General features: G+C 36.2%; 1 pseudogene; it reads right to left on the reverse strand.

The window, feature by feature from the left end:
- Positions 1-9,869: 9,869 nt before the first annotated feature.
- Positions 9,870-18,707, reverse strand: LOC114758798 (G-type lectin S-receptor-like serine/threonine-protein kinase RLK1; annotated as a pseudogene).
- Positions 18,708-19,201: the final 494 nt, after the last annotated feature.

Raw genomic sequence — 19,201 nt, forward strand, 5'->3', positions numbered from 1 at the left:
AACCGAATTTTTGTATGAACATGCCGGAATGTTGGATCTTTTGGTTTGATATTAGACATGGCAAGTCTACAGCATGCCATTAGGACATTATGAAAATGTCTGCTAATTGTCTCCCCTGAATGTTGAAATCTTTCTTGCTGCATTCTGCTACTAAGTGCATGCCCAACGGTATGTAAAAACATTGCAACTGATTCATGTATCCCTATATTTTTAGTTTCTTTTAGACCATGTTGTTGCAATTGTTCCACCAGACTTAAGAACACATCCCGTTCCATCCTAAACATGTTATAACAACGACTGGAGTTGCCATCTAAAACATCCCTTACCCATATGCAGCCTGTATAAGCACTTGTATGCCGAGGCTCCTTACACAAGTTCAAAGTAGCGTATGCACCAACCAATGCTGCAACTTTGTTAACTCTTTTTTTCCGTCCCTTAGCATGCTCTTCCACATGTTTAATTTCATCATCCATATTCGTTTTATCCTGTGCACATACACATAAAGTTTAGAATTCCTACGTAGAAATTACGAAACATTTATAAAAGTTACAGAGTTGTCTGATTCATATAACAATCCACTGGTCACATAAAAACATACACATATGAACTGTCTAATATAATAAACAAGTCATAAATCCCTAGTAAAATGCTCTAAAATGAGTAGAAGCTGTTCCTTCTGATCCTTCAGAGCTGCATACATTTCTCGTGCATCCTGCCGTTCCATAAGGAGTTGTGTGCACCGTCTAAAGAAATCAGGATCACTGACAACTTCAGGAACTGTTTTCAGGTGAGACAGGACTCCCCTAATTGAAACCTCATAAGCACGCGCTTCTTCTTCCAACCTTCTAGCTTCTGCTCGTGAAATGACCTCATTTCCACGCTCGGCCTCAGAAAGTATTTGTTTCAGCAATCTTGCTAATTGCATCCGCTATTTTCATAGAGGGAGATGTGCGTTTCTTCTTGACTTCACTCTTCCTTCTGACCCCCAGTGAGCTACTAGGTCGACTCCTACCTCTGCTTGTACCCCCACCACTGGTATCCTGCCTCAATTCAGTGTTGCCTCCACTACCTCCACTATTATCATTGAAGTTCACTGTGTTAAATTCCCCACTTATACCAGTTTGGTGCACCTAAAATTTCATCACTATCTCCGGACCCTTCTTCCAAATCTTCATTCGGTGTTCCTTCACTTGGAAGTGTCATGGAAGAAGGTGCCCATGCTTGTGGTCCAGTTGCAGCCACACTTCCAAATAGTTGAGTCAATTCATCCCTAAATTGAAGTCCTCTTTCTCTGAATTTTTCGTAGTTTGGAACTTCCTGCACATTAGACACCAATAATATCATAAAATATTCCAAAAACAGTAAATATACACAAAACATTAACAAGTAGAGAAAATGTAAATCAAAAGGTTCAATAATTACCCTTATTTTCTCTCCCACCAATCATCAGTTGCACTGACAGTATTCCTTTCAGTATCCCATCCCAATCCTGTCTCACGAAGCAGCCTATCCCATGTCTGCCACTCCTTTCGTAGGGAATCATATTTATTCTTAAATTGAGATTTTTCATACACTCTTCCAGTTTTGGCAGTAAAGTTATCACTAAGAATATCCCAAGCTTTCTTTGTTAAGCTAGTACCTTTTCTTTCCCCTTGTTGCACAAGTTCAATGCAGAGGTCAATAAACACTTTTGTGGTTCGTAGGTCCCAGGAAGCTTTCACCGTATTCTTACGCATTATGCTATAGCACAATTATAGCTCTTCAGTCATCACAGGTTGATCAACTCAAAATCAATTGAAATAACACAAGAAATTGTAATTTTAAATGGCCAGAAAAAATACACCCTTCCTATTCGGAACTTCATTATCTATTTTTGTTTAAAAATACTAACTTTTAAAACGTCAAAACTAACTAAATAATTATATATATTTTTTCCTTTTCTTAACTATTGTACAAAGATGATTGAAAGACAAAATAATAAGATAAATCATATTTGAACCATCATGCACCATAAATCATATTGTACTCAACTTTTACAACAACTGTGTATTACAAATAATTTTCGAAAAAATTCGTTCATGTGTGTAATTAATACAAATATTCATGATGAATGTAATTATTGATTTGTCAACTGAAAATATAAAACACCAGCAATATAAACCTCTAACCAAATACAAATCACTTCTTTCAATATATACACGGATTTGAGTTGTGATTCTATTTGTCCTGGCTCTCAAAAATTAGCCATAAATTTATCAAAGTCATTAATACAATAATTCACGACAACACATTCCTGCCTCACATTCCAAAAATAAAAGCAATGTCCCAATATATTGTTCGACTTCACAGGCTTCTTCTGGGCGAATTTGGACAGGAAAAAGGGATCCCACGCCAAGCAACCAGAGCAAAACGAATTTGCATTTTATATACCCAGTGGAATTCAATTCGCAGGCTTTCTCGTCTCCAAAACAATATCACCAAATATATTCCCTGCCTCCAGAACCACATTTCGTTTCATACAAAAATCAAGCAATAAACCAGCAATCAAATTTTCGGTTTACCACAGGAAAATACTGAAGCCAGCAATCAAATTTTTCGGTTTACCACAGGCAAAATACTGAAGCAAGCAATAATATCTCATTCCTTCGATCAACATGCCAGTCATCAACAATTTCAAAAGCAAAAGTGGGAGGAAAATACTGAAGCCAATCGTTCGGTTTAACAGGGAAAATACTGAAGCCAGCGATAAATTTTTTTTTTTTCACCGGAGATAGCTTACCTGACCAACGGCGACCTCACCAACCCGAGGACGAGTTGCCACGATCGGGCCTTCCACTGAGCTTTGCCCCTATCGACTTCGATGCGGAGGTGCAGCACTCAGAACATGAGTGAAGATCGAAGGCCTGACTGGGCGAACTACCGAGGTAAGAGATCGGAGCAGGGCCGGCGAAAGAAGGGGGAAGAGCTCAGCTGATGAAGCTCAGAGACGAGCTGAGTGAAGATCGACGACGGCGAGCAGCGACGGCGAAGTGAAGATCGACGGTGGAATTCGGAGCAGCTCCACGAGAAGAGCGAACCGGCGAGTAGAGAAAGAGGCGAGCTTCCTCTGATGAAGGTGCGAGCAGAGCGAGCTTCCTCTGAGGATGAAGGCGCGAGCAGAGCGAGCTTCCTCTGAGGATGAAGGCGCGAGCGAAGCGGATGGCGCGACGAAGCGAGAAGAGCCTGAGGATGAAGGCGCGAGCGAAGCGGATGGCGCGACGAGAAAGCGAGAGAGAAGAGCCTGAGGATGAAGGAGCGGGCGAAGCGGATGAAGGAGATCTGAAGTGTCGGTCAGGGTATTTTGGGATCAGACGTTGCCTTCAATTATTAGAGCCAGGAAGCGAAAAATTTTGGCTTATGCTGAAACCATGGTTTCACCGGTGGAAACCATGGTTTCAGCCAGGACCACGGTTGCAGCTGGAGCAGGCCTGTTTGGATGACTTCAGGAGCAAACCATGGTTTCAGCTTCCAAACCATGGTTTGCTTGGTCATCCAAACGCAGCAGCCTTAAATAGCCTCTTTGGGTTGATTTTGAGAATAGATTAGCAATTTTTTAATCTTGATTGGGTGTTTGGGTGAATTTGAGGTTGGGTGGAGGAATAGGTGAACGTACCCTCTCAGGGTATGTTCGCCCGGCGAAAAGTAACGGGACAGTTAGGAGGGAGTTTTAAGAGGGGAGTGGAGTGTTTTTCGGGAAGGTTTGGCCGCGAGGAGAGAAGTCTTGGGGACGCCGCGGCGAAGTTGTTCAGTGAGTGAGGCTTCCCTTTCGGGAAGGTTTCACCGCGGCGAAGTTTTTCTGGGACGAGCGAGAGTTTCCTCTCGGGAAGCTTTCACCGCGGCGAAGTCAGGTTTTCAGGCGAGTAATCCCTCTCGGGATTAGTTCGCCGCGACGAAGATTGGGTTCGCCGCGGCGAAAGGTCCCGATTCTATATAGTCGCGGGAGGGTTCATTCATGTGCGAAAATAAGAAATCTGAAGGAGGAGAGAGAGGAGCTCTGCTAGGGTTTCGAACTTTTGGCTTGGAGGGGGCATTTCTAAGGATCCATTACCTCAAGTAAGTGATTTTAACCTCTAATCTTCTTTCTTTCTTGGAATTTCTGAGGATTTTTGGTGGAACCCTAGGATTTTCTAAGTTGTGATGAAATTGAGGTTTTTGACCGATTGTTTGAGTTTAATTGATTGCTTTGGGTTAGTTTAAGTATTTAATCGGTGTAGTTTCCTTGGATTTAAAGAATCTTGAATTTTTGGAGTTAGGGTTTATGGAGATAGATGATTGGGGATTGAGGATGATAATGTAGAGTTGATTTTGAGTTTTGTGAATTAGGTTATGTTAAGGAGGGTTAATTGGATGTTTTAATCGGTTTAGATTTGTTGTTGGAACCTTAATTGCTCAAATGGGATGTTTGGGTGTTGAATCTTATAGTGGGTCTTAAGGTTTGAATTTTTAATTTAAGTGTGGGATGATGAGAAGGTTAGGTTTTAATGGAATGGGACCTTGGTTGTAGGTTGTAGTTGGGAAGTTATGATCATGAGAGAGTGGAGTAGAGTTTTTGTTTATGGAGGTAGGAATTAGTGTTGTTTTTTTTGCAAGTGTGTTTTTGACATATTGTTTGAAGCTGGAATATTGGTTGTGTGTTGGTGTGGTTGGTAGCACTTGTGAGTCTCGGTGCACGGGGGCCACGTTGGTTTTGTAAGCGAGAGGTAGAGACTTAAAAATTTCAATCCTTAGTTTGCTTCTGTGGTTTGTTGAGTAGATTTATGTTTTGTGCTCTAAGTAGTAATTATGTTCAAACTGTATGTTGTGTATAAAAAGGAAAACCGTCTTGTGGGGTTTCGACTAATGATGAATGAATTTTGGTATTGTGAAAGATATGCACTGAATGAGGTTAATTGTGAAATGATTATTACTCTTTGATTATGATTTGAGCATGATGCATTAATTGGGAATTGGTGAGAGTTTTGTCTGTTACTACCACGTGGTAAGGCCTCCATTAATGCATGATGGCTGGCTAGCTAGTACGTCCCCCATAGTGAGGGATAGTTTCTTTTGGCTCCCTACGTCCCCCAAAAGTGAGGGATAGGCCTTTTATGGCTCCTTACGTCCCCCATAGTGAGGGATAGGCCGGCTTCGGCTCCTGAACATCCCCCAAAGTGAGGGATTCGGTTTGATGGGATTGCATCATTGCACTTGCATGATTGTTGTGTGGCTATCATTATATATTATTTGTGAACTGCCCCACTTGACACCTCACGAGCACCTATTTAGTAGTACCTAGTATTGGAAAGGTTAGTTACTGGGACTTTGTCTCACCCTGTGGTTTACAATGTTTTTAGGTGAAGGTTCCAGGCGTGGGCCATCGGGAAGAGACGCAGAGGCTTGAGCTTGGTTAGCTTTAGGCCTCTAGCATTTGTATATGTATGACTAGTATATATTGCCACGTTAGGACTGCTTTTTGAAATATTTGATTACCCGGCCTTGTCGTAAAATGGAGGGAGAATGTATCTCCTTATTTTGGTTGGCCGGAGGCCATTGCTAGTGTTTTATGAACTCTGGATCATTTTGTTGGGAATCACTTAGATGGGCTAATGTGATGTCTGTTGTTACCCGGGCCGGAGGCTCGGAGGCCCAATAGATGTATATGAATGGATTATTTTAGTTGCATGCAACGGTTTAAATGTGAAATGAAATTCAAAATTATGCAAATTTCTTCCTACTATGGTAGTTCATTTAACAGATTTTTCTTTTCTACCATAGTAGTAATTTTATGATAAGTTATAATGTTTTGAGGTTAAGGGTTTTACAAGCATTGTCTTTATTCAATTCAATCAACGAAATGAGTCACCATTATGTGATTCGTGCATATTGGATTCCGTTTCCAACAGCAAAAGTGTCTTGGAAATGATGAAATTGAGGTTATAAATTGAGTTGGACAAAAAATGTTATTTGACTGGGCTAATTTTTGCAACTAACTTCTAACCTTTAGCTTCAGTTGGACTCAACAGAGGAAAATTTGACTTTTCAAACTGTAGTTTCAAATAGTAACCATTAAAAAAATAATATCCAAAATTTACCCTCATATTTCCCCTCTACCTCATCTCCTTTGTAGCATAATGAGATTTTATTTAGACCAAATGAATTTTAATTTATATTCATATTTATCCATTATATATATTTAATTAATTATCTATAATGTGTTCTCAAATTTTTTCTGCGTATCAAATATTTTTATTTTATAATTTCACAAATAAAACTATTCATATTTTATCATAATAGTTTTATGTATTTTTTTAAACTATTATCACATTAAAAATATAAAATTTTAAATACTAGTATTTAATAAAATTCATATCCTTTTCAGTTATTTTACAACTAAACCAATTTTTTATTAATCATCCAAACAACTTTTAATTTTGTTAACTGATTTTTTAAAAACACCTTTCTAAACATATCCTAACTGACTTTTATTCTAACTTCATTACAAAAGCAATGTCAATCCAAACATACCGTAGAATGGTCTTCAACTAGCGTCCAATTGGGCCCCCATTATTATACCTAATTATCATTGACCATAGGCTTCAAAGGACTTGCGTCCCAAAGTTTGGGTCCCAACTTCATTCTTTAGAATATTAAAATTTTGCATTTTCTTGGGCAAATGTAATTTACTATTTTCATGTACCAAGTCTGACGGGGAAGGAACAGTTCAAACAGGGTAAATACAGTTAACATGACCGATAACATAAAATAATAAAACAATAAAAATTTTAATAAAAATTCTCAAAAATAATTAGCTGAAAATAATACGTAAAACAATATATAAAGCTTAAAAAAAAATCGACTAACTAACATGTAATAATTCTACAAATAAAATTATGAATCAAGGGACTAAATAATTGAATGTTTTTTTTTTGGTTACATAAATAATTGAATGTTAGATAATCTGTAAGGTCACCAAATCTATTCAAACGTTTTTAAGCATCTTGCATGAATTCCAGGCGAGGAAAAAAGGGACAATTATACATAGTCACACATTTTATTAATATAAAGTCCTTTCAAATATTGAAATTAATGTAAAATCCTTAAAAACCTATGAGTAAAATATTAGAATTGTAAAAATATATTTTTGTCCTTAATGAAAGAAATGGAGGAATGAATATATATGAGATTCATATCAGAATTTTGCAAAATGACGTTGACAAATGTAAGAGCATAGATTGACAAGTCCATGTCAAGTCATAATGTCAAGTCATAAGGTTAAGTTTATAATTCAATTTTTGGGATAATATCAGGTTCAAATCATATCAAATTATAAAAAAAATATTATATAACCTAATTTAAGATGAAAACATGAGTGTGTGATCAGAATAATTATAGTGATTAGAGTAAATTATAAGTTTATATTAAAAGTTTTTGTACAGAATACCATTAACAAATGTAAAGGCATGGATTGAAAGCTAATACAACAGCTTTAGAGTGAGGAGAACAATTTCGAGGGAAAAACGGAAGCTTCTATCAGCTTTTCTTTGCACACTTGCACGGTAAATTTCCACCAGTAATTTTTAATGGATGAAAAAAGAACCATATTTCCACAAAGCCAAGGACACACACAAGACCACTTTGGTTCGACTCTCTTGGATGCATTTCCTACGTATATTTGATTTCCCACCACCAACATATTTAATCAATAAGGATAAGTTATTAATTGCCCAATAACAATCTCTTACTATTAATTTTACTGGGACTTCATATTATTTAATTATTTTATCGGTTTGTAATAATAATATCTCTCGTTTGGGATTCTGCAATAATTTTTCTCTGTTTATTTTACATCTTCGTTTCTAAAGTTTTAAGATTAATGCATTTCTTGTTGGCAAAATAGAATCCCTCTCATCCTCTCCCATTAGGAACCAAATAATGTAATATTAAAATCCCTTCCTTTTTTTCTTTTCTATTAAAACGCTCCCCTACCCTCAGTTGCCAAACATAGTTTTAATGAGATTATATGTTCACAGTTTTAGCCATAAAAAAGTTATTAGTGAAACCAACAAAAAACTAGACAGGACTAACATAATTTGGATAGAACTCATAATTAATCAATAGTTAATCTTAGTTTTTAAAAACAAATATGATTTATTGATATCTAAAAAATAATTTTATAAAATATTTAAATCCTAATCTTTTAAATTTGTTTTCTCAAGAGGAGTAATTAAATATGAAGTAGACGACAAAAAACGGTAATTAAGATCCCCCCCCCCCATAAGTCCCCGCGTCCATGTCAAATAGGGTCCACAATACAATATTACAAAGAAAGTTGTCATTTTCAGTTTTTCACAACTTGGACGAGTAAGGGTAACCCAATTTTAAACATTCCATTGTCCTGGCGGAAAGAAAATTCCATTGTGGGCCATGATTGGTCACTTAAAGGTCTGTTTGGCTCAATAAAAAGAAGAGGATGTGAGAGATTTTAATAGAGAAAAGAGGTGGAAAGAGAAGTAGAAGAATTTTAATATTATCTTATTTGGATTTATAAAAAGAGAAGAGAGAGGAGGAGTTTTAATATTACTTTGTTTGATTCATGAGGAAAGAGGAGGAAAAAATATTTTAACATGGACAATTTTACCTTTATTATTTAAGATTATTTTTTTAAATTTTATAGAATGTTTAATAAAATAGAATTGTAAATAACATTTAATATATTGAGCAATACTTATACTAAAATTTTAATATACTTTAGAGCGTGAAGTATTTTGAAAAGAAGGTTGGAGTATATTTAGCTACAACTTATATTATTTCTCATCTGTGAATGAAATATTTGGTCAAACAAATAGGCTCATTAGACGTGGGACCTCGTTTTTATCTATTTTTATCTTTATGGTTATAAAGCTCCAATGATTTAAATTTTGACACACATATATATATATGTCAAAATTTAAATCCTCAAAACTTTGTTCATTGAATTGTCCATTTATCTTTTTAAACTTCACATTTATATGCAAAGGAGAGAGCAACGTCTGGAGGCAAGAAAAAAGGATTTAGGATAGTATAGGGATATTAAAAGTAAATAGGGACATAATGATCACAACATGACAAAATATTGTACTTTCCCTCCAAATACTCCTAATTTTGGAGAGGAGCTTGAGGAGGGGAGGGGAAGAAAAATTTTTCCTCCCCTTCTAAAATTTGTGTGTTGCCAAACAAGAGGAAATGATTAAAGTCTTTCCCCTTCCCTCCCCTCCCCTCCAAATCCCTTATACCAAACGCATCCTAAATAATTGTAGTGCTATATATGAACTCTCCTAGCCTAAAATGTAGTTCAATAACTAATGACACTAGGACTAATAAAAGAACTTAGTCTCTCATCACGTGATGAATCATATTTATCACTCATTAGTTCTTCAAATAGAATTATCTCCAATAATTAAAAACCATAAGAGAAGTTAGTCAAAACTGTCTTATATATTAGATCCATCAGAGGGAGTGTATATGTTAAAACAGAAGTAATAAGGACTAAAAAGCTTGTCTAGATCACAGTGCTTAAAGCGTTATATTTTCTTTGGGCCAAAATAAGTTCCATTTATTAATAACCAAACAAACAAAGTACAAATACCAATAATCGAAGAAAAAAGAAAGCACTCAAAGAAACTTATCTGATATAAACTAACAAACAAAAACCTTAATGCAAACAAAATAGTACTACCTAATCATAATAAAAATTTGCACCACAAATTGAGAGGTATAAAGTGTGTTTGATTTGTGGGGGTTGTTTATGAGGAGACCCATGCTAAAGAAAACACAAAATTCACAACCTCGTTTTATTTTCCATCAGAGAAATGTCACATAGAATCGTGAGATGGACAAGGAGGAATAGCGACATTAGTAACTCCTTCAAGCATCAACACCAAACTCTTCATTGATGGCCGAAGAAAAGGTTCGTCTTGAATACACCCACTACAACAAAATGTGTTATTTACCTTCCTCATTTATGTCTGTTTTAAAAAACAGAAGAGAAATATTAGTGTTCCTATTTGTTTAGGAACAACAGACGTTACAACAACAGACGTTACTTCATGTCTGTTTTAAACAAAACAGACGTTAATTCACGTCTATTTACATAAACCAGACGTGAAGTAACATTTGTTATGAAACAACAGATGTTAATTCATGTCTGTTTACACAAAACAGACGTGAAGTAATGTCTGTTGATCCTAAACAGACGTGAACTAACGTCTGTTGTTTCATAACAGACGTTACTTCACGTCTGTTTAGCAGCAACAGACGTGACTTCACATCTGTTTTCAAATAAACAGATGTGAAGTGGCTTGATTTTTAAAAAAATTTGCCCGCAGCTATAGCGCATCAGCTTCATATCATCAGTACCGCGAACCTCCAACCCGTAGCTATCTTGCGCGGCAACTCTGATTTTTTGCTCTCTCCCTCTCATTTTCGTCTTCTACCTGTAGCAGCCGTGAGCTACTCGAAGACTCTCCCTCTGATTTCAGCTATCTCAAGGTCGTAGCCCTCCCTCCATTGCCGTCGCGCATTTCATGCAGCTTGATTTTTTCGTGTTGCAGCAGCTCGCCGTCGATTACCAAGGCTGAAGTAGTGAAGTTCACAAGCACAGCAGCTCACTGTCCTCATCCTCTCTCCAGGCCGTGATATTCTTTGATTCGAAAGCACGCCAGAACAGTGAAGGTAAGTTCATTCAATCGTTGCATTGTGGGTTTAGTATGTTGTACATGGTTTGAGTAGCTTAAGGAATTTTGAATTGGTTTCTGAGGTTGTTGTTTAAATTTTTATTGAAGAATTGTGTTTAGATAGTTTTAAATTTGTATATATTGATTGGGTAGAAAATTTAAAGATCTCAAGCCTTGTTAATACTTGTTAGAAAAATAATGCATACAAAGTGTTTGTCAAAATGCCTAAGAGGGATTACATTTAGATAGTTTCCTATATGTATTGAATTTAGATTAAGGATTGGGTATACATTAAATTATTAATGAAAAAATTGTATTTAGATAGGTTAAAATTTGTTTACATTTATTGGGTAATAGATTTGAAGTTTGAAATCCTTATTAACTAACTTGTTTGAAAATTAATACATAAAAGTGTTTGTCAAATGTCTAAAAGAAAATTTTCCTATGTGTATTGAATTAGATGTTGATTACATTCAAGAGGAAGCTTTAAAAATTGGATGTTTATTAATTGGATAATGGATTTGAAGATTAAAAAGATTGTTATGCATTAATTAGTTGTCAATGGAAAGCTTTGTTCTCATAATCTTTGGATTTTTGTTATGTTATATGTAAAATCTCCACTACTTGTAAAAGTAATTTTTATGTCTTTTTAAATTTTAGGAATTGGCATGATGATATAGTTATTATGAGATGTTTTATGTTGTAATTGGAATGAATTGGATTCAATTAATATCATTAGTTTTGAATTTGGTTAATGTTTATTGGGACTGTGCTGAATGGAATTAAATTGTTTAAAATTCCTTAGGTAGTAACGGAATGGATCATAGTTGGATGAATGCTTTGAAAACAAGTAATGAATATGAGAACGGAGTAGAACAATTTATTGAATTTGCTAAAAAGAATGCTCCTAGCAATAACGGAATGTATTTTTGCCCCTGTGTCAAGTGTTTAAATGAGAGGCGACTAAGTGTTGATGATATTAGGGATCACCTACTTTGTGATGGTATAAATCTTCAATATACAAGATGGACATGGCATGGTGAAGTAGGAACAAGTTCAATACTCGAAGAAGAGGAAGTTATGGATGATGTAAATGATAGAATGAGCGTTATGATTCGTGATGTAGGGGTAGAGTTCTTTGTGCGATCACATGCAAATGATAACTTGAAGAGTGATACAGAGATGCCTTTGTACCCTGGGTGTTCTAAGTATACATGATTGACAGCTGTATTGAAATTGTTCAGTTAAAAACAAATAATGGGTGGACTGACAAAAGTTTCACAGAATTGCTTCAATTGATTAGTGATATGCTTCCAATTGATAAGTTCTTCCAAATCGTGTGTATGAGGCAAAGAAAATCTTGTCTCGGATGGGTATGGGCTATGAAAAGATACACACTTGTCCTAATGACTGTGTATTATATAGAAAAGAGTATGCTGGTCTATGTGAGTGCCCAAAATGTAAAACTTCACGATATAAAGTGAAAAAGAACATGGATTGTACTGGTAACTATGATGGTGATGAGACAAGTAAAGGGCAACCTTTGAAGGTGTTATGGTATCTTCCGATAATACCATTATTTAAGCGCTTATTTGCTAATGCAACAGAAGTGAAGAAGTTAAGATGGCATTTTGATGAGAGAATATCAGATGGAAGATATCTTCGGCACCCTGCTGATTCTTCTTAATGGCAGAAAATAGATGAAATGTTTCCGGAATTTGCTCTTGAACCAAGAAGTCTTCACCTTGGGCTTTGTATAGATGGAATAAACCCTTACGGTACTCTTAATAGCACACATAGTGCATGGCCAGTACTATTGGTGATTTACAACCTACCTCCCTAGTTATGTATGAAGCGCAAGTACATGATGCTTTCTATGATGATTTCAGGACCGAAACAACCAGGAAACAATATCGATATCTATTTGGCACCTTTAATTGAAGATTTGAAGATGTTGTGGGAACAAAGCGTGGATGTGTTTGATGCATACAAGCAGGAGTCCTTTAAGTTGCGTGCCATGATCTTTACAACGATAAATGACTTTCCTGCATATGGAAATTTATTAGGATACAATGTGAAAGGGCATAAAGCATGTCCTATATGTGAAGCAGACACATACTTCCACCAACTTAAGCACAGAAGAAAGACAGTTTACCTCGGTCACAAGAGGTTTCTTGATCGGTTCCACCCATATCGAAGATTGAAAAAGGTTTTTAATGGCTCACCAGAGCATAACATGGCTCCGAAGGCATTAATTGGAGAGGAAGTTTACTAGCAAGTAGAAAGAATCAATGTCATTTTCGGTAAGACTCAAAAAGCTGCAAGTGAGAAAAACATGTGGAAGAAGAGGTCTATTTTCTTTGATCTTCCATATTGGCGCAGTCTTGATGTAAGACACAATATTGATGTGATGTATGTGGAAAAAAATGTGTGTAATAGCCTTATCGGTACTCTTTTGCACATACTTGGAAAAACTAAAGACGGAATTAACGCAAGACTTGATCTGGCTGAAATGGGAATATGAAAGCGCTTACATCCACAATTGAAAGAGGGTGGTAAGCGGGCTTATATGGAACCTGCGGCCCACACATTGTCTAAAGTCGAAAAGACAAGCTTGTGTCGGTGTTTGCATGACATCAAGGTGCCCCAGGGGTATTCTTCTAATGTGAAAAGGCTTGTCTCAATGCATGATTTGAAGTTAGTGGGAATGAAGTCTCATGATTATCATGTACTAATGCAACAATTATTACCAGTGGCTATTCGAGGCACAATGAGAGATGATGTGAGGAGCACTATAACTAGATTATGTATCTTCTTCAATGCTATTTGTAGCAAAGTCATTGACATAGAGAAATTGGATGAATTGAAAAATGAGGGTTCTGTTATTTTATCTCAATTAGAAATGCACTTTCCTCCAGCATTTTTTGATATCATGGTGCATTTGATCATTCATTTAGTGAGGGAGATAAAGCTTTGCGGCCCTGTTTTTCTAAGATGGATGTATCCATTTGAGAGATACATGAAAGTCTTAAAAAATTATTCCAAGAATCCTTATTAACCTGAAGCATCAATTGTTGAAAGGTATGTAGCAGAAGAAGCTATGGAATTTTGTAAAACATAATAGCTAAGACACCATCTCGGCATGAAAAGGGTACAAGTAAAGGAATAAGGGGGCTGAAGGTAAAGAGTATGGGTCGCGAAGAAGTGTTACAAGCGCACTTATACATATTGAATAATATGGAAGAAGTGCAATCGTATTTAGATGATCACAAAAAAAGTTTAAAAGAAAAATATCCAAAGAAAAGTTTAAAAATAGTTGTTGAATTTTTAAATTGAATTGTTATTTATTTTATTTTCTTCATATGTTTAAATTTGTTCATTTGTCAATTTATAGATCTTTGATAATGACTACTCATATACTGTTAATGATATTGACTTCATCCGAGACCTTTTGGCACAGCAACTGCTTCAAGAATGGTGGTCTAGGGATTGATCAAGTTTATGTTTATAGAGATAATAGGTTATCAATTTTGACTTTTGCAATTTGTTCTTCTTTTTTGACTAGTTAGTTAATGTGTCAATATATTGATGAAGTTGTGATGTTGATATGTCTTGGCTGAAAATATTGACTGGTTCATTCTATTTGAACTTGCTGGAAAGTGGCTATTATGGCTATTGTGGCTGTAGGGGAAGTGGTACATACAAAGTGATTTTTTTTAAAAAAAAAAAAAGCACATTCACGTCTGTTTTAAGAAACAGAAGTAAAAAATCATACTTTTAATCTCTGTTTTACACCAAAACAGACGTCAATTTACCTCTGTTTTAACGAAATAGACATAATTCACGTCTATTTCTTCAAAACCAAACTTGAATTTACGTCTGTTTTTGGAGAAACAGAAGTAAAAATCACTTTTTTACTTCTGTTTAAAACAGACGTAAATAATACCATTATTCGCTTCTGTTCAAAATAGAAGTAAAAAAGGGGTACTTTTTATGTCCCTTCTTTTCATGTCCTCCGCAAAACAGAAGTAAAAAGTCATGCAAAACAGAAATAAAAAGTCTTCATTTTAGTAGTGACCATAACCCCACTTTTACCATATTCTCAAGCAATGACAGGTCCACTTATTCCCCAACAACCAGCTTGTTCAACTCTCTCCCGACGAAGCACTTGTACACCCAATTGGATAGAACAATTTGCTTTGGATGCACCACGTTGACCACCATGTTTCTTTTGCAAAATACAATCTCCAATAACATAATGCCATAGCTATAAACATCTGCTTTCACTGTTATTGGAGTATTCTTATTCCATTCTGGAGCTAAATAACCTCTTGTCCCTCTAATTTGAGTGAAAGTTCTTGTTTGATCTGGCATTAGAAGTTTTGCTAACCCAAAGTCTGATATTTTAGCTGTGAAAAACTCATCCATCAATATGTTTTGAGGCTTTATGTCGCAGTGAATGATAGGAGCCTGGCATTGTTCATGCAGATATAGTAAGCCTCTTGCAATGTCCAGTGCTATTCTTCTTCTCTGCTCCCAATCTGGGCGTGCAGTATTGTCACCAAAGATGAGCTTCTCAAGGGAACCATTGCTCATATACTCATAAACTAGAAGCCTTTTAGATCCCTCAGCACAATATCCCAGCAAGCGAACCAAGTTTTTGTGGTGTGTTTTCCCAATGGCTTGCATTTCAGCTCGAAATTCTCTCTCTCCTTCTTCAATAAACTTGTGTAGCCTTTTCACAGCAATCAATTTTCTTCCTCTGTGTAAAGTTCCTTTGTAAACTGATCCGAAGGAACCCTTCCCCACCTCTTGTTTGAATCCATTTGTTGCTTTCTTCAACTCATTGTATTAAAATACCCTCAGGGTAATCCCTTGGCTCAAGCCTAAATCTCCAATTTCCAACAACCTCCTGTAATTTAAAACTCCAATCTTGGAAATTAAGTGGCCAGAGATTGCAACAGATGAACACAAAAGAATAGCAAAACCAAAGATGACAACAATGATCAGCACAACTGCTTTCTTACTGGTTCTGTTGATGGGTTTAGGCATGGAATAAGGTGTATTATTGTTGCTTTTGATGAGGCTTTGATTTCCCACCTTGAAGTATATCGTGGTGTAGTTAGTGATGGCAGTGTCAGCGTCGATTATGGGAGTTGGGGAAGGATCTTGTGTTAGTCTTTTGACATATCTCAGTGGAAGCTTTTGTTTCTTGCATCGCCCATATTCATATAGTGCAGCCGCACAATAACAATCCTTTAAACAAGAAGATTGGCATTGATCCTCTTCAATTTCCTCCTCAATGTAAGGAGAATCACCCCAAGCCATTCTACTCATGGTAGACATGGAATATAAAGCTTCATTATTATCTTCTTCCCCACCTCCTCTACATTCAGCTTCTGAGAAGTTCCTTTTGCATCCAAGATTTCTCTGACTCGGATCTATGAAGTCAGTTCCAGGTATACAAGTGCAGTAAGGTTGTTCGTCATTGATGGTACAATAACTGTTGAACCCACAAAAGCCCTTCACATTACAAAGATCGTCCAAAATTGGTGGCGACCATAGCTTTTTAACTTGATGCTTCCCTTTATCATCCTCAAAATGAGCATACAGCCGCAAGACACCATCAGAATGGAGAGTGAGACGGTAAATGATTTTGCCTATAATTTTTAAGTTGTCACTAGGAAACAAATCATAATTCTCATCTATTTTACCCATTGGCCAGATCCTCTGTTTGTCATAGGAACTGGCAGTGACATTAACGATACAAAGAGGATAAGGACCTGTGTTGCTGAGGAAAAGCTGATATTTGGAGACAGTATCATCGTAACTAGTTTGAGAGGCCCAGTAGGCATCCCGATTTGTGTCACCAGAATATCGGGAACACAGCGCAAGGTTTCCGTCATCCTGAATCGAGAGATTATATTAAGAATTGAATATAATCAATCAACTTATCTAGTTTTTTTTAATATATGTAAATTAGCTAAGTATCTCTTATATTAAGAATTGAATGAAGTACTACGTTGTTGTAATGCCAAAGGTATGTGGTGTTACTTTGTTTTTTTTCCCCCAAAAAAAACTTCTCTAACATCATCCCAGAACTTTACTAATTTAGACTGATTCCCTTTTAACTTTAAGACCGCGTGGTTTGTTCTGGAAGTTCTCATGGTCATTATCCTTGCCTAATAAGAATCTACTGTTGACGTGGAAACTGCTTCATAATGCTATCCTCCTTGTGATGTGCTACCCAGGAATCATATTGATATTTTTGGAACTTGTTTGGTTGTCATGTGAAGATGAAATATTAGGACGTCTTTTTGTCTATTTTCCTTGGACTTGTTCTCTATGGTTTCGTTGCTTATTTATCAAATTATCATATCATGGTTTTCATAGCTTTGAGAACTATGGCTAAAGAACACTGTCAGACATGTTAATGAGGATGGCCTTTTGCATCTTGTCTTTGAAATCATTATCTTGATCAATTTGATCTAGAGAAAAAGAAATATTGCTCTATTCCATCTCATTTGGTAATAAAGGAAATCCAGAGTGAGTTTTATTTTTCAAGATTAGCCCCTCTATCTAATTCTTCTTGCAAAAAATCTTTGGTTCCCTTGGCTCCAAATTTCAAGACTTGAAGATCAGTGATAATGATGGAGTATAATTATAGCAAAATTTAAAGCACAAAGAGCTACTTCCTATCACTTGTGAATTTGCTTCCAAGGTCATTCCGTTCAACAATTCGTCTAGGGAAAAACATCATGATGGCAATAATTTTTTTCATGCTCAAATGCTTGTGAGCAACTCTTAATTGTGGATCATCAATTATGACCTCTTGTCAAGAACAAGAAAAGATCAACCGGAAATCTTCTGTCTTAGAGAACTTTCTTGTCAGTTTTTTTTTGGGCAAAAAATCAGTTGTGCAGAAAAAGAGATCATCAATATCATTTATTAAGTAATTCTGATTAAGAAGCCGTCACGTACTAAATATCTAATCTTTCATAATCTTACTATTTTTTTTTTTTTAATACTAGGTTGCCCCTCTTAGGAGAGGTGTCTTCTTTGGGGCTCGAATTTTAGACCCAAAGAAAATTAATGGACCTTTATACCTGCAGACCAACTCTGTGTTGCTGAGTTTACCTAATTAAATTAGGCGCACTCATGTTATTGGGCCTAGATTGGGCCGCATATCATATGTAGATCTTTATTTTTATTTTTAGTTTTTTGCTACACATAGGTATTGTTCCATTGGAGGCAATACTATTTGAAGCACTATGGATACCTCTCTCAATGATAATTAGAACTTTGATTTATCATGTTATGAGAAACTAGTCTTTTCTGCTGGAGTAAATCTTTGTTGGTGATTTTTGAATATTTTTATCATAAAGATAATGAGATTCTCATTTGGACTGACCAAACTCCTCCTAATTCCTTCCCGCAATCTCAAATAGGGGCCCAACAAACTCCTGCAAATGAGGCCGGACCTGACTCAGGTTCTCGGGGGCAGAGAAGCACACCATGGACTATGGAGCCTTCCAATATTTTGGATCCATATCTCAACATTATTTCCCGGAAACGCACAGCCTGTGATATGCGACAACATTTCCCAACAAGCGAACTAATTTAATTTAGTTCTACACACACACACACACACATTTCTGAAGAGAGATTTCAAGATATCCAAACTTTTTTCCGAAGCTCAGCAGAGGTTCACCAGTTAGCTACTACTTGGGAGTTGAGTTTACCTCTTCTTTCTTGGTTTGCGCACCATTTAGCTGCTACTTTTATGGTTTTGGTTTCCTCTATTAATTTTTTTCACTAGCATTGCTTCAACAGGATTCTCGACATGCCTTTTATATGGCTTACAAGCCAACTTCGTGTTCTTAGCGAGTTAGTGCTGGGAATCTCTTCAATAACCCAAGGGTTATACCCATTTTCTTTCATCGGATTTTTCTGATGTGCCATAGTGACGTTCTCCATCGTCCGTTGTTGGATTTTTTTTCTTGGCCAAATCGTCCCGTTAGATGGAGGGCCCTTTTCTATATACGGTTTTATTTGCTTAAACAGATGTGTATCATAACAGGAAAACTTACAAACTTTGTTGGAAAAGATAATGAATGTTTTTCATTGCAAAATAAGAGTTTCATATTCTTTATGAATATTGAGAAAATAATACCCCAAACTTCGAGTCATCAGTAGAGTCTATTGGTCAACGTGGGTCCATGGAAAATAATAATATCGAGAAAAAGAGGACCATCCCTTTTGAATGACAGAATGTGAAGCCGCTGGTTTGAATAAAGGCTTCGCTTGTTGGAGGGGTAATATAAGGGTAATTAATTTGGGACGAGAAGATCACGGGACAAAATAGTGATCGGGATGGGATCAGATGCAGAATAGGATCATCCAATATCAGGGTATTTGTTTTTTGTATTAAGATGTATCAAGTATCTCGAAATATTTTCTCAGTCCAATAC

Source organism: Neltuma alba, unplaced genomic scaffold (assembly GCF_004799145.2).
Source record: "Neltuma alba isolate B1F8T4 unplaced genomic scaffold, ASM479914v2 tig00010747_pilon, whole genome shotgun sequence".
NCBI lineage: Eukaryota > Viridiplantae > Streptophyta > Magnoliopsida > Fabales > Fabaceae > Neltuma > Neltuma alba.